The sequence below is a fragment of the Apodemus sylvaticus genome, chromosome 5 (assembly GCF_947179515.1).
Source record: "Apodemus sylvaticus chromosome 5, mApoSyl1.1, whole genome shotgun sequence".
Taxonomy (NCBI): domain Eukaryota; kingdom Metazoa; phylum Chordata; class Mammalia; order Rodentia; family Muridae; genus Apodemus; species Apodemus sylvaticus.
In genome coordinates this window covers 135428672-135445008 of record NC_067476.1, presented here as the reverse complement: position 1 = coordinate 135445008, position 16337 = coordinate 135428672, and the positions used below count along the sequence as shown (strand labels likewise).

Here is a 16337-nt window from a genome sequence, read left to right as displayed (position 1 = left end):
CCACAGGCTAACAGAAACAGTTTGCTCAAATATCCACAAGACATTTGCTCACACCCAGAAAACTCCTCCGTTCCTTCCAAGAAGGGGATTAGACTCTTCAGCTGCAGCTGTGAGCCTCACATGCAGCTCCCCTTTTCACTCCCTGCCTCGGCAGCCTTGGAAATCTGCCAACAGGCCCTGACCCGCCTTCACTGTGCCTCATAGGCAGACTTTTTTCTCTTTTCCCACCTGCCTCTATTTCAGAGAAGTGGCAAATGTCTTACAACACCAAAACACAAATATACACACAAGAATAAGTAAGGCTATGCAAACTGGATTTTAAATTTTTTATTATTTATTTATTTATTTACAGTTTCTTGGATAGAGGTTCTCTGTGTAACTGATACCTGGCTGTCCTAGACTTGATTTGCAGATCAAGATGTCTCTGAATCACAGAGATCCTCTGCCTCTGACTCTTAAGTGCTCGCATTAAAGGGATATTCTGTCATGCCAGCTCATGGCATTTAATTTTAATGCTTTCTATTGATCAAATACCTCTTAACATATGCTGAAATTTGTTCAAATAGTTGCATTGCAAATGAATTACTATTACTACCAAGAAAATTTCATTCTTTGCATCACATGTTGCCAGTTACTATCAGAAAACAATAATCAAATGAACAACTTTTTCATATTCTTTTGTGGGACAGAGGTCTATTTTTATATCACTAATTGTTGAACCTACAGGGTAGGACTAACAGAAAATGTCTCATTTATATAACCAGGTACCAACTTATAACCAACTATTTAGATTTATGATTCCTATGGAACTGTAGTTACTGACTGTTGTGAGCTGCCATGTCATGGCTGGGAAGGAAAACGCTTCTAACAGTGCTCTTCACAACTGCCTCAGTCCCACTAATTCACTTTTAAGTATAGGAGTTCAGTCTCCTTGAGACATAAAGCCCACAGGAAACTCTGTTTCCTGCCAGGGAAAGTTATGCTCCACTTACATCAAGAACTGCCCAGGTTAGTACCAGAGGAGGGGTCAAAGTGACAGTGATCTGAGGCCATCCCTGTAGTCCCCCCCCTTCCATGAAGCTCACTATTCTATTCTGACAAAAGCAAACTGGACCGCAAGACCCTCCAAAGCCAGAACTGTTATGAGACATACACTCTTCACAGTTAAAACAAATCCATCAACCATATGTATAAATTCTGTGGTTGGTCTTAATGAACATCAAAATCAGCAAAAAGTTAAAAATCCAATACTAACATTATGATACATCAAACTTGGGCTCACAATCACTACTGCTAAGATCATAAGCCAACCTAAAAGGACTTAAAACCTAAAACTGTTAACAGCCAAGGATTAAGATTGTGGCTTCAAGTCAGGCCTGGTTATAGAGGCTTTTAATCCCAGTTGCTTGGGAGACTGAGGCAGAATATAATTTAGTAAATCCCTGCCTTGTAATTAAAACATTTTAAAAGGGCTGGGTGTGTAGCTCAGTGGTAGAGTGCTTCTGTAGCAATCATAAGGCCCTGTGTTCCATCCCCACTAGGAGAGAAAAAAAGAATGTATTTTCACTGAGAAGCCAACATTAAACAAGGCTTCATTAAAACTTTTCTTTCTATTTTTTGTTTTAAGGAAAATAAACAAAGATATTCCAAATAGCTCCACCAGATGTAGCAGAAATGCCTAATGCATCCTGCTATGCATCCTGTCTACTGTAGAACGAGTTGCCTAGGGCAATAAAGATGGAAGGTCCAGCCGGGGACTTGGAGGTAGATTACTGGATGGGCTACTCTGGGTAGACCTGGTGCCTTTCAAAAACTACAAATATCATTGGGTTGGACACGCTGTTCACACAGCTGTCATAGAAGGCATTGCTCTGGCCTTCCATGGCCAGAGGGCGAATGAAGGAAGTTCTGCCCCTGAGGAAGTCTTCAGCCAGCACCAGAGCCAGAAACATAGTGTGTGAGTGTGTGTCTGATTTACTGTAGTGGTGTGAATAGGCATCTCTCATAAAGTCGCTCCCTTTGCTGTAGGATGTTCAGTGCAGACCACAGGCCCGCCAGTCAAAGTTCTGCCGGCAGATGGCGTCCACAAAGTTGGTGCTGGTACTGTGCACAGCTGCCTCCACTCTACTTCCTTCCCTGTTCTGCTTCTGCATCTGACCTTTTTCTACTGGTAGACTTCCCACAGGCCCAGGTTCTGGATTCAATCTTCTGAACAAAGTAGAGAGGTAGTGTATGGTTGAATTGGTTCCATACCTTCTGAAACTCTTCTGAAGAAGAAGTCAGAGTGATCTTAAATCCCAGGTCCCGCTGGGGTTGCAGGGTTCCAGCAGTCTAGGATGCTCTTTGGGCCTTGTAACTTAGTATTGTAGGACTGCTTCATCTGCACATCCTGGGGGGACACATACTTTGGTCTGCGACAAACCTTTCTGATAGTGCCATACACAAGGTTTTCTGCAGAAAGGCTTTGAAATATAACTGTTATGTTTTCCAGCCTGGAACTTTAAGGTGACTTGTTGCAAGATATTTCCTTTTTTTTGTTTGTTTGGCCATCTCCTTTGCTTCTGTTTATTCAACCTCAGCTTCCAGGGCAAGGGACACACACTTCCCACATTCAGAGTGGAACACCTGCATCTGTTAATCCCACCTGGAAAGTCCCTAACACATATAACCAGAAAGATGCATCTATGAATTCATAGATGATTCCAGTCAACTTGACACTGTACAAATCATGAAACCATAGTTTACAATCCCTATTTATTGATTACTGTATAATTTTCTTCAACTTTGCTTTGAAAAGTGAGTGCTTGAGGATTTTAATAGTCCTAGGAAGACATTCTCAGTAGCTGCAATTTCCGACCAAAAGGCAAGAGAACTGTTGTCAAAATAATTCCACACAAATACTTACACACACATGATTATTGCTGCAATGTTTCAAAGACCCAGGAAATAGAATGCATCTAGCAGCCAATCATCCATGGAAAATAAAAAGAAAATGTGACAATATACATAACAGAATTTTATTAAAATGTCTCAGTTATCCTTGAATGATTGCTGGATACACCCTAAAGCATCAAAGATACAAAATTAGAATTTCTGATACTCATACTTCAATACTCAATATTCAGGCTTTTTTAAAAAATATTTTAAATGAAATTTATCAATTCTAAACATCAATGAGATATTATATCATATGTTAATAATATCCACATTATGGAAACTTAAAGTCAGCCTAAGTAATAAATCCATTGTTTCAACCATTTTCATTGGTTTGTGTTAAAACATTTTAATCTTCTATTTATTTTCAAATAAAAATATGAGTCATTATTAACTACAGTTAATCCACCATTCAATACAAGCCAGAATATCCATTTTCTAAGTAATATGTCATAACCTATGACAGATAATACTGATTTTTGACACTATTAATTCTAAAAACAGGAAATATGACTGAGAATTGTGCACTCATGCACGGCCAATGAGTTCCAGCTGCATCTGCCTTCCATAGAAAGGACTCAAGATCAGTGGATAACCATGATTACTCCAGGCCTTAGGAGGCAGATGAGGACTGCTCCACAAGATGCAGAAAAATGCACCTGATGTAGAAAATTGGAACCAGGATGTAAGTGGTTATGGGAACTAAATTTGACTTTGGATTGCTTACCCTTTGGGAATGGAATTATAGGCCAAATCTAGAATTAGTTGGAGGGATGCACGGAAAGACCATATGATCCAATAAGCACAATTAATGGGTGATCTAATGAGATCTCAGAAAGCAATGGCAACAGCTATTTCACAGTTGTTTAAGTATTCAAGTTTAAGAGTCATGCTTTACTGGACACATGGAAGGCATGGTGCAGTGGCCTGGCCGGGTGGTACTCTTTAGTAAATAATCACTCCTACAGTGGCTGCCTGGGTTTCAGCCCCTGGAACACAGAATGCCAAGGAAGCCGTTTCCCAGAATGCCAGGGAAGCCTTTTCCATACCACTGCTGCTGATGGTGGTCACAGGGTGTACTGTGCCTTGTCGTCCATATATCTGCCAAGAACCAAACTCATCCATCCAGTAACAAATCTGGTCAGTAGAGAGGATGAAATGTGAGGCTTTGGTGACTGAAGAATCTGTGGAGAGTTGGTGAGCCAGAGTATTACCAAACTTCATGGAATTAAAGTCTAAATTACCAAAGTGAAAGCCAGCGATGACTGTGTACACGAGCCTGTCTTTATTGGTATTGACTGCTGTGTGCCTCTTCAAGAAGCTCCATGTGTCCGAAGCCTTCCATTTCCCTCCAGCCGAGCATTGCCATCAATATGGCAAAGAAAACAAACTCGATAGCACTTATCTTGGAAGCTGCAATTCTTCCGGATATGGTACAAGCAAATCTGCTCACTCTCCTCCTGTCTAGGAGTGCCTGGTGACACAGAACCTGAACTGTCTTTCCTTTCAGAAGTCCCCTGTAGACCTGAAGGAGAAGGGGCACTTTGCTGTGGACTGAGCCCTTATTCTTTTTCTTTCTTTCTTTTTCTTTTTTTTTCAATTGAATATATTCTTTATTTACATTTCAAATGTTAGACCCTTTCCTGGTTTCCCCCCTGCCCCACCCATTCTCCCTCTCCCTGACTCCAAGATGGCCCTCCTCCCAACCCACTCCCACCTCTCCCCATCCCCATCCCCCAATTTCCGTACTCTGGGGCATCTATCTGGCCTTCACAGGACCAAGGACCTCTCCTCCCACCGATGCCAGACAAGGCACTCCTCTACTAGAATTGCAGCTGGAACCACATGTAACCCTTGGTTCATGGCTTAGTCCCAGGGAGCCCTGGGGGGTCTGGTTGTCCAGCATTGTCCTTCTTCCCAAGAGGTTGCAAACCCCTCCAGCTCTTCCAGTCCTCCTTCCAAACACTGGGTTGGGGACACAGCTCTCAGTCCAAGGGTTGTGAGCCCTTTTTCTTGATGTCATATGCATTCCAATAAGCAGAGTACCTTGCTCACGAGGTCAGAACTTAAACCCAACCTTTCCAACTTCTCCAGATTTTCAGAGTTAGTGAACTGGTGGGACCTTTTAGAGATAGCACCAAACTTATACTCTCCCTGTAAGAAGTACCGGCAGATATGGAGTTTAATGCACTGCTTTTGGAAGGAGCAAGAGCTGAAGGGTCCATCACCTTTGTTGTAGTGGAGGCAGATATTTGGTAAAAGCGAAGGGTCATTCTGAAGCAAGAGTTGGCAAAGCTCAGTATACGTGAGGTGATCAACCATGGCACTCAGCACACTCAGGTTGTGATCAGACTTCAAGTTGTGGCCATTCCTACAGTTCTTCCGGGTCCTCGGGAGCTTGCAGTTGCCTTGCAGTAGATGAGAAACTTGCAAAGACGCAGCTGCCCACAGAGCCCGGTGCAGCCAGGCTTGGAGCCCTGGTGAGCTTTGCACAGAAGCAGCCACAACATGGCCAGCCCCTTGTGCTCCAAGGCTACCGCTGCCTTGACCTCTCCTTCCTTCCTGTGGCCCCCAGGTAGCGCCTGCGGTCAGTCCTGCAGCAGCAGCTCTAGCGCTTTGACACTCAGGCTTGTTAGCAAGTGGCACCACAGCTTTGCCAACTCCAAGGTGCCCCACATTGCGCATAGCAGCCAGGTCACCTCAGCCATGCCACTACAGCCTGGGCCATGGCCATAAGACAGAGGCTTAGCAAGGAAGAAGGCCTTGTTCACTGGCTGGGCTACACTGTTCTGCTAGAAGTTTACATTGAAACCAAAAGCAGGCCCCAACCTGGAAAGCAGGAGCAATGGGGCCTTTCCATGCCCCTGGCTGCTATGCATAAAGTATCTTGGGGTGACTCTAACCAAACAAGTGAAAGACCTATACAACAAGAACTTCAGACCTCTGAAGAAGGAAATTGAAGAAGACCTCAGAAAATGGAAAAATCTTTGGTTTAACAGGATTAATATAGTGAAAATGGCCATCTTGCCAAAAGCAATATCCAGATTTAACGCAATCCCCATCAAAATCCCAACTCAGTTCTTCATAGCGTTAGAAAGAGCAATTCTCAAATTCATCTGGAATAAGAAAAGGCCCAGGATAGATAAAACTATTCTCAACAGTAAAAGAACTTCTGGGGGAAACAGTATCCCAGACCTCAAACATTACTACAGAGCAATAGTGATGAAAACTGCATGGTATTGGTACAATGTCAGGCAAGTGGATCAATGGAATAGGATCGAAGACCCAGAAATGAACCCACACACCTATGGTCACTTGATCTTCAACAAAGGAGCTGAAAACATCCAGTGGAATAAAGATAGCCTTTTCAACAAATGGTGCTGGTTCAATTGGAGGTCAGCATGCAGAAGAATGAGAATTGATCCATTCTTATCTCCTTGAACTAAGCTTAAGTCCAAGTGGTTCAAGGGCCTCCACATAAAACCTGACCCATTGAAATTAATAGAAAAGAAACTGGGGAAGACCCTTGAAGACATGGGCACAGGGGAAAAGTTCCTGAACAGAACACCAATAGCTTATACTCTAAGATCAAGAATTGACAAATGGGACCTCATAAAATTGTAAAATTTCTGTAAGGCAAAAGACACTGTCAAAAGGACAAAACGTCAACCAACAGATTGGGAAAGGGTCTTCACCAACCCTAAATCTGACAGAGGGCTAATATCTAATATGTACATAGAACTCAAGAAGGTAGACACCAGAGAACCAAATAACCCTATTAAAAAGTGGGGTATGGAGCTAAACAAAGAATTTTCACATGAAGAACTTTGGATGGCTGAGAAGCACCTTAAGAAATGTTCAACATAATTAATCATTAGGGAAGTGCAAATCAAAACAACCCTGCGATTTCACCTCACACCAGGCAGAATGGCTAAGGTCAAAAACTCAGGAGACAGCAGGTGTTGGTGAGGATGTGGAGAAAGAGGAACACTCCTCCACTCTTGGTGGGATTGCAAGATGGTACAACCACTTTGGAAATCAGTCTGGCAGTTCCTCAGAAATCTGGGCATGACACTTCTGGAGGGCCCTGCTATACCACTCCTGGGCATATACCCAGAGGATTCCCTGGCATGCAATAAGGACACATGCTCTACTATGTTCACAGCAGCCTTATTTATAGTAGCCTGAAGCTGGAAAGAACACAGGTGTCCCTCAACGGAGGAATGGATACAAAAATGTGGTATATTTACACAATGGAGTACTATTCAGCCATTAGAAACAATGAATTCATGAAATTCTTAGACAAATGGATGTAACTGGAGAACATCATACTAAGTGAGGCAACCCAGTCTCAAAAGATCAATCATGGTATGCACTCACTAATAAGTGGATATTAGCCTAGAAACTTTGAATACCCAAGACATAATCCACATATTAAATGATGTCCAAGAAGAATGGAGGAGTGGCCCCTGGTTCTGGAAAGACGCAGTGCAGCAGTATAGGGGAATACCAGAACAGGGAAGTGGGAAGGAGTAGATGTGGAAACAGGGGGAGGGAAGAGGGCTTATGGGGAGCCAGAAAAGGGGAAATCATCGAAATGTAAATAAAAATATATTGAATAAAAAAAGAATAACAAAAAATATCATGGGTAGATCTCCAGCGTGTTGTGTTATATAAAAGATACCAGTCACAAAGTGTTGCATCCTGCAGAATTCTGCATGTATGACATTCAAAGGAACAGGAAAAGCGATTAAGAGCAGCCAATGGTTATCAGAGTGTAAGGCTAAGAATGACAATCGTTAATGTGACAATGTCCACTATGGTAACAGATTAATCCTGTATCCTTATCCAGAAGCGATTGCATAAATCTGTATGTGTGACACAATTCATAGAACCATACACAACAACAGAAGGAAAAAGGTGTCAGTGCTTAGGAACCGGTGAAATCTGAAGAGACTCTTATTAACTAACCAGTATACCGGTGACAATGTTCCTGTTTTGATCATTTAATATAGTTTCATAAGAAGATATTGGGAAAGGCTGGATAACAGAATGATGCACAGGAAATCTTCACACCATCTTTGCAAACTATTGTCAGTCTTATCTCAAAATAAGTTTTTTTTTGTTTTTTTTTTGTTTGTTTGTTTAAGTGTGTGTGTGTGCTCAAGGAGATGGCTCAGTGGGCAAACTGTTAAACAAGCATGAGAATCTGAGTATAGATCACCAAGATCTACTGAAAACCCAGGTAGAGAGCTTCTGTAAGCTTGACCTCGGAAAGGCAGAGTCAGACATATTCCCTGGAGACTCACTGTCCAGCCAGTCCAGCCCTTCAGTTAGAGACCCTGGCTCAAAACAGTGGTGCAGCTCAGCAGGCGCCTGCCACCAATCCTGAAGACCTGAGTTTGAGTCTCAGTCCCATATGATAGACGAGAACAGACTCCCACAAGCTATTCTCTGACTTCTACATGCATGCTTTTACATGCATATGTATTCTCTCTCTCTCTCTCTCTCTCTCTCTCTCTCTCTCTCTCTCTCTTACACGTACATACACACACACACATACATGCATACAAATGCACTCTAAATAAATGTAAATTTAACTGGGTATGGTGGCACGTGCTTTTAATCCCAACACTTGGGAAGTAGAGGCATAGGAGTTTCTGTGAGTTTGAAGCCAGACTTGGTCTATGTATCTAATTCTAGGCAAGCCAGGGTAATAAAGTAAGAGTCTATCTTAGAAAAAAAGTAAAATAAAAACTGACTAAAGAGGACACACACCTTCCATAAGCACACACAAATATATATACGAACAGGCATATGAACACATATACATGCATGTAGAGTAGACACACACATATACATATATGATTTGACTGGAGTATGAATTTACTTTCACATTCAGCAAGCTCAAGTCTGCATGCATAGCCACACTGATTCTAAATAGAGAGCAAACATAGAGACTAATATTGAAATCCTTACACAACAGATCTGTGAAGAACCCAGATCTCCAAGTGATGTCTCTGACTACCTGTGAAAATCTACTAGTGAAGCTCTCTTGACTACCAGAAGAGAATGGACAGAAAAGGCACAATGGAAAACAACTGGACAGCTTTGGGTTTGATTTAGCACAAGCTCATAGCCTATTGCACGTACTGCTTTTCAGAAACAATGTTTTCAAAACTAACAGGATAAAAATAACTCATGGGGGAAATTGGGGCCTGGAAATTGCTTTGGAAACAAAAGGATGGAGTAAGAAGATTTGAAGTTAGTACCGGAGGCTTTGCTGGAGATTAAACTAGGGGCCCTAGACATGTGCACTAAAAAATGAGTTTCATTGTGTGAGGTTAAAGCCAAAGATCATAATTTTGACTCTAATTAGCTGGTTTTTGTTATTTGTAATCATTTATATTAATAAATTCTATGGAATCTGAAAAAAGATTGCATTTACTCACATTGGTAGAGACTTGTATCTAGTCGTTAATCACAGGAAACAAATGATTTCTAAGTGATCCATCCTAAAGCACATGCTTTCTTATCATAAATGGAAGAGATACTTTTTAATAGTCAATATTATTTTCTCCAATATTGAAACATGTGTATGCTTTTTAGCAAATCTCTCTACTGGGAATAGTTACCTCTTCCCCTCTCCACCACCCAGTCTATGTTCTTTTAGTGGCAACGGAACGTACCAGAGTCCACAGACTCTGTGATGGCCAGTGATTTCTATGAATTTGATTTTGGCTATAGTATTATAGTTCTTGTTTAAAGGACTAGGTTATATTTATAGGTAAGTTTTGACCTATTAATCAGTAGTACCAGGTATGTTGTGTGATTTTATTAAGTATAATCTAATATAATCTAATAATAATTGACATTCACCATTTTTTTTCTGTTTGATTTTTTATTTGATATATTCTTTATTTACATTTCAAATGATTTCCCCTTTTCTGGCTCCCCACTCCCTGAAAGTCCCATAAGCCCTCTTCCCTCCCCCTGTCATCTACTCCTTCCTACTTCCCTGTTCTGGAATTCCCCTATACTGCTGCACTGAGTCTTTCCAGAACCAGGGGCCAGTCCTCCATTCTTCTTGATCATCATTTAATATGTGGATTATTTCTTGGGTACTCAAAGTTTCTAGGCTAATATCCACTTCTCAGTGAGTGCATACCATGATTGATCTTTTGAGACTGTGTTGCCTCACTTAGTATGATGTTCTCCAGCTCCATCCATTTGTCTAAGAATTTCATGAATTCATTGTTTCTAATGGCTGAATAGTACTCCATTGTGTAAATATACCACATTTTTTTGTATCCATTCCTCCGTTGAGGGACACCTGTGTTCTTTCCAGCTTCTGGCTACTACAAATAGGGCTGCTATGAACATAGTGGAGCATGTGTCCTTATTGCATGCCAGGGAATCCTCTGGGTATATGCCCAGGAGTAGTATATCAGGGTCCTCCAGTAGTGTCATGCCCAGATTTCTGAGGAACCGCCAGACTCATTTTCAAAGTCGTTGCACCATCTTGCAGTCCCACCAGCAGTGGAGGAGTGTTCTTCTTTCTCCACATCCTCGCCAACACCTGCTGTCTCCTGAGTTTTTTACCTTTGCCATTCTGACTGGTGTGAGGTGAAATTTGAAATTTTATTATAAGTTCCTTGGGTTTTTGTTTGTTTGGGGACTTACTGAGGAAAAACAGTTTTAGTTTTCTCTTCTTGATCCTAATAACTTGACTCTCCCCATCCAAATGTATTTTATATAGTGAAGCTTTTTAAAATTTCACAAGTTGTCATCATCATGAAAATGTTCCTACTATGAGTGTAAGCAATGTGGTAAAGCTTTTGTGTAATGGGGTCCTCTGAGATCCAACACAGCTCCAAGTCATGTAATACAGATGACTATAATTTATTGTAATGAAGCTGCTGCTGAGGGATCAGGGACAGAGGACATACGTGGAAGCTGCACTGTGACAGTCCTCACACTCACCTCGCCACACTGAGCCAGAGTGTCAGAGAGCTTTGATGTTGGAAAACCAGAAACATCTGTGCCAAGTTACAGCTACATCTTCCCACCAATCACTATTCAGTGATAGGGGATTTCCTTATGTATGTTTGTATGTCAGCTGATACAGAATGTGGTTACAGTCTAATCAATTATATCCATTTGTTTTTTGGGGGTCTTTTGGGGGGTTAGGAACAGGCATTATATTTTGAAGAATAAAAGAAGAATAGAAAGAGAAATTGTTAAGGACAATCATTATGGTCTTTTATGAACAAAAGATGCATAATTGAAGCTGGTCCACTATTTGGAAGTCTCCATCTACTCTTGGGCCTGAGAATTTGAACTTAGTTTTATCTTGTGATTAAATAGAAGCTGATAACAAAAAGGCAATACTTAGAACATGTTTCTTTTGCTTGTCCCCAACTGTACTGGCTAGTTTTGTGTGTCAACTTGACACAGGCTGGAGTTATCACAGAGAAAGGAGCTTTAGTTGGGGAAGTACCTCCATGAGATCCAGCTGTGGGGCACTTTCTCAATTAGTGATCAGGTGGGGAGGGCCCCTTGTGGGTGGTACCACCTTTGGGCTGGTGCTCTTCGGTTCTATAAGAGAGCAGGCTGAGCAAGCCAGGGGAAGCAAGCCAATAAGAAACATCCCTCCGTGGCCTCTGCATCAGCTCCTGCTTCCTGACCTGCTTGAGTTCCAGTCCTGACTTCCTTTAGTGATGAACTGCAATGTGGAAGTGTAAGCTCAATAAACCCTTTCCTCCCCAACTTGCTTCTTGGTCATGATGTTTGTGCAGGAATAGAAACCCTGACTAAGATACCAACATTTGCATATCACAGTCATTTTTGAATGCATATGAAATAGCACACTGCAGAGAAACTCTATGTCATCAGTGTGATAGAGCCTTTCCCAACACAGTTATATGCACATACTAAAAGGAACACTTAGGAATCTTATGAATTCGAAATTGGTAAATCATTTGCATGTAGCAGTAGTCTGAAAAATCATGAGAAAAATTGATACTGCAAAGGAACCCATAATTGTAGTCAGTGTGGTAACATTTTGTACTTCATGGTATCTTCACACAAGAGTAAAACACTTAGTGTATTATCTGTCTTTAAAGACTTCATATATCATTGTAGTCTTTGAGGATCTAACAAATTCATGATGAAGGGAATCTATGACTATGAAGGTTTTGGCAATATCTAGCTGACACACATTTAGTTACACAAGAGTGTTTTTCAGGAGAAAAAATATGACAAGTCTCAATCTATTTCAGCGTTATGACATGATGTCCCTCTTTATTTTGTTTAGACTTACAAACACAATAATCCCTCTCTATCTTCTTTGGATGTGTAATTGCTGGTACACATGGACACTCACACACACACACACACACACACACGCACGCAAAAGGAAGTGCTTTATTAAAAATAAATCTCATGGGACTTGTGAGGAGTTGGGACCCAGAAAAGGGGAAATCATTTGAAATGTAAATAAAAAATATATCAATAAAAAATAAATCTCATTGCTGTTATAGTATTTAACATATCTAAATAATCCCTTTTGATGGCATACTTCAAGATGAAGTGCCAAATGGTAACTAATGGGACCATAAAGATGCATGGGACATCAAATGTTATGTGCATATCCATAGCAATCAAATTGTGTTGTGAGATATACTATTGATTGCTGAATATCCTATCTCAGTACATCTTTCCCAGACACATGAGAATGCTGTTTTAGATACATATGAAGTATGTATCTAAAGTATTTATTACTGTGAAGAGGAACCATAACCATGGCAACCCTTAAAATGGAAAACACTGAGTTGGGGCTGGGTTGTATTTTAGAGGTGCAGTGCATTATTATTACAACAGGAAACATGGTGGCATACAGGAAGACACAAAACTAGAGAGTTAACTGATAATTCTACATCTGGATTGGAAGGAAGCAGGAAGAGAGAGTAACCCTGAGCCTGGGTTGAACATTTGAAACCTAAAGGCCAACCCTTAGTCACGTACATCCTCCAACATGTCCATATATGCTCCACCAAAGCCACACCACTTAATAGTGCCAATCCCTATGAGTGTATGGGGGCTAAAACTATCCTCAACAGTAAAAGAATTTCTGTGGGAATCAGTATCCCGGCATCAAGCAGTACTACAGAGCAAATGTGTTAAAAACTGAAAGGTATTGGTACAGTGACAGGCACGTAGATCAATGGAATAGAATTGAAGACCCAGAAATGAACCCACACACCTATTGTCACTTGATCTTTGACAAAGGAGCTACAACCATCCTGTGGAGAAAAGATAGCCTTTCAACAAATGGTGCTGTTTCAACTGGCAGTCAGCATGCAAAAGAATGCAAATGGATCCATTCTTATCTCCTTGTACTAAGCTCAAGTCCAAGTGGATCAAGGACATCCACATAAAACCAGACACACTGGAACTAATAGAATAGAAACTGGGGAAGACCCTTGAGGACATGGGCATAGGGGAAATTTTCCTGAACAGAACACTGATAGCTTATGCTCTAAGATCAAGAATTGACAAATGACCTCACAAAATTACTAAGTTACTGTAAGGCAAAGGACAAAAGGACAAAATGGCAACCAACAAATTGGGAAAAGATCTTTACCAACACTACATCCAACAGAGGGCTGATATCCAAAGAACTCAAGAAAGTAGACTTCAGAGAGCCAAATAACCCTATTAAAAAGGGGTGCAGAGCTAAACAAAGAATTTTCACCTGAGGAATATCGAATGGTGGAGAAGCACCTAAAGAAATGTTCAATGCCCTTAGTCATCAGGTAAATGTAAATCAAAATGACCCTGAGATTTTACCTCACACCAGTCAGAATGGCTAAGATCAAAAACTCAGGAGAAAACAGGTGCTGGCGAGGATACGGAGAAAGAACACTCCTCCACTGCTGGTGGGGTTGTAAGCTGGTACAACCACTCTGGAAATCAGTCTGGCGGTTCCTCAGAAAACTGGGCATGACACTTCTGGAGGACCCTGTTATACCACTCCTGGGCATGTACCCAGAGGATTCCCCCACATGCAATAAGGACACATGCTCCACTACGTTCATAGCAGCCTTATTTATAAGAGCCAGAAGTTGGAAAGAATCCAGATGTCCCTCAATAGAGGAATGGATACAGAAAATGTGGTATATTTACATACTGGAATACTACTCAGCAATGAAAAACAATGAATTCATGAATTTTTTAGGCAAATGGTTGGAACTGGAAAATAACATCCTAAGTGAGGTAACTCAATCACAAAAGAATACAGATGGAATGCAATCACTGGTAAGTGGATATTAATTATCCCAGAAGCTCTGAATACTCAAGACACAATTGACATATCAAATGATTCCCAAGAAGAATGAAGGAGAGGTCCCTGATCCTGGAAAGGCTTGATCCAGCGTTGTAAGGGAGTACCAGGACAGAGAAATGGTAGGGGGGTGATTGGGGAATGGGCAGAGGGAAAAGGGCTTATGGGACTTATGGGGAGGTGGGAACTGGGAAAAGGGAAAGCATTTGTAATGTAAACAAAGAATACAGAAAATTAAAAAAAAAACCCTCAAGGTCAACCCTCAGCCATGCATATCCTCCAACATGTCCATATGTGCTCCACCAAAGCCACACCACTTAATAGTGTCAATCCCTATGAGTGTATGGGGGCCAATTCCATTCAAACCACCACAGTCCTATTTTAGAAAAGAGCAGTTTTTGTCTTCTTCCTCCTCTTCTTCCCCGTCCTCCTCTTCACATCCTCTTTCTATCTTCTGGTACCAGCCAAAGATTATGAATGCATTTTTGTATACTCAAGCCTTATTCACACGTTATCTTTAGTCTTGCATATACTTCCTACATATGTCTGCTTGGTGACCTCCATTGCAACAGGAATGACTTTCTTTTATCCTCTTCATTCACTCTTGTTGGCAGCTCCTAATGTTTACAGGAAGCCTGCCATGTTTTTCTCACAATACTTGGAAAAAAATGTTCATGAGCTTCATTCAAGAGTTTTACAATATTATTTTATTCACTTAATTAAAACCTCAGAAAGAAACTTCTAGTTTATATTGCTAGTAACATGATTAAAGCGTTAGCCTAAGTAAAGCTTGTTTCTGTATCCTTCATTTATATAAAAAAGAATCCTTGGCCTAGTGTCATCACTTATCATCCAACTCTGTCAAGTAAATGTCTCTACATGTGAAAAGATCCCCCAACCCTTCACATGTCATTTTTACAAACACTCATCATTATTGTATTAGTAAAACTACATACCATTTACATTTTTTACATTTATATGTGTGTGTGTGTGTGTGTGTGTGTGCATGTGTGCTTCTATGAGGTTTACACACAATGAATGTTGCCAGGAGTACTGGGAGTCCTGAAGAGCACATCTGATCTCTCAAACCAGTATCACAGGTGGTTGTGAGCCAATATGTGTTGCTGAGACCCAAACCAGGACTTTCTTTAATACTAGGAAGCTCTATCACCATTGTCTTAGTGAGGATGGTAGAGTGTCAACTTATATTTTCGCTTGCACATGTTAATTACACAAAGTGAGAGAGTGTTACTTATGAGAAGTCCATGTGTGTATATACTGAAATTTAACCATAACAACCCTTCTACTTCTTTCTTCTTACCCTATCCACATCCATAGAAGAGCCCTGTCATTTTTAAAAAATATACATCAGTATCAATTTTCCAATGTATATTGTTTAACACAGAGTTTATATTTTAATTCTTATGGATAATAAGTTTGTGGTGTTGTACTTTTTTAGGACAGCAAAATAAAAACTTTCCAATACAGCAAACAATGAAAACCTTAAGAATACATGCAACTCAACTGACTTTTGTATAAAGCTATGCATTTGTCAATACTTTCTCCTAATCTTAAGGATTATTGACAGTATAAAAGATTATTTTTCCTATAAGGACATTCAACTATGAATGAAAAGTTTAATAGGAAAAGACAAAGATAGTACCCATAATATCATGACAATTTATACCAAAATTGCTGTCCTTTGATGCAAAAAAATAGTTACTTGTGTTACTACATGCAGAGAGAAACAGCAGGTTATTTTTCCTTTTGCCAATTCCATATGAATAAGCTGCTCTTGGCACTAAACTCTAAATGGAAATTAGGACCTCAGTCCTCATAAGAGGGCCCAGACCTTGAAAAGATGATGCTTTGGTGTCCAGGTGTTCACAAAAGAGACTGAAAGAAAAACTTTTCCCACGTCCTGCTATGGAGGTGTAAGGCATGACTCAAAGCACTGTGCATATGGTACCTCCTTGGAGGGAGGTTACATTTAGGTGTTACAATGAAGAATCAGGCAGGACAAGCCAGATCCCTTCTTCATGCCCATGTAATGTTCTCT

The 16337-nt window shown here is 40.7% G+C and overlaps 1 pseudogene; it reads right to left on the bottom strand.

The window, feature by feature from the left end:
• Window positions 1-1691: 1691 nt before the first annotated feature.
• Window positions 1692-5642, bottom strand: LOC127684954 (protein mono-ADP-ribosyltransferase PARP12-like; annotated as a pseudogene).
• Window positions 5643-16337: the final 10695 nt, after the last annotated feature.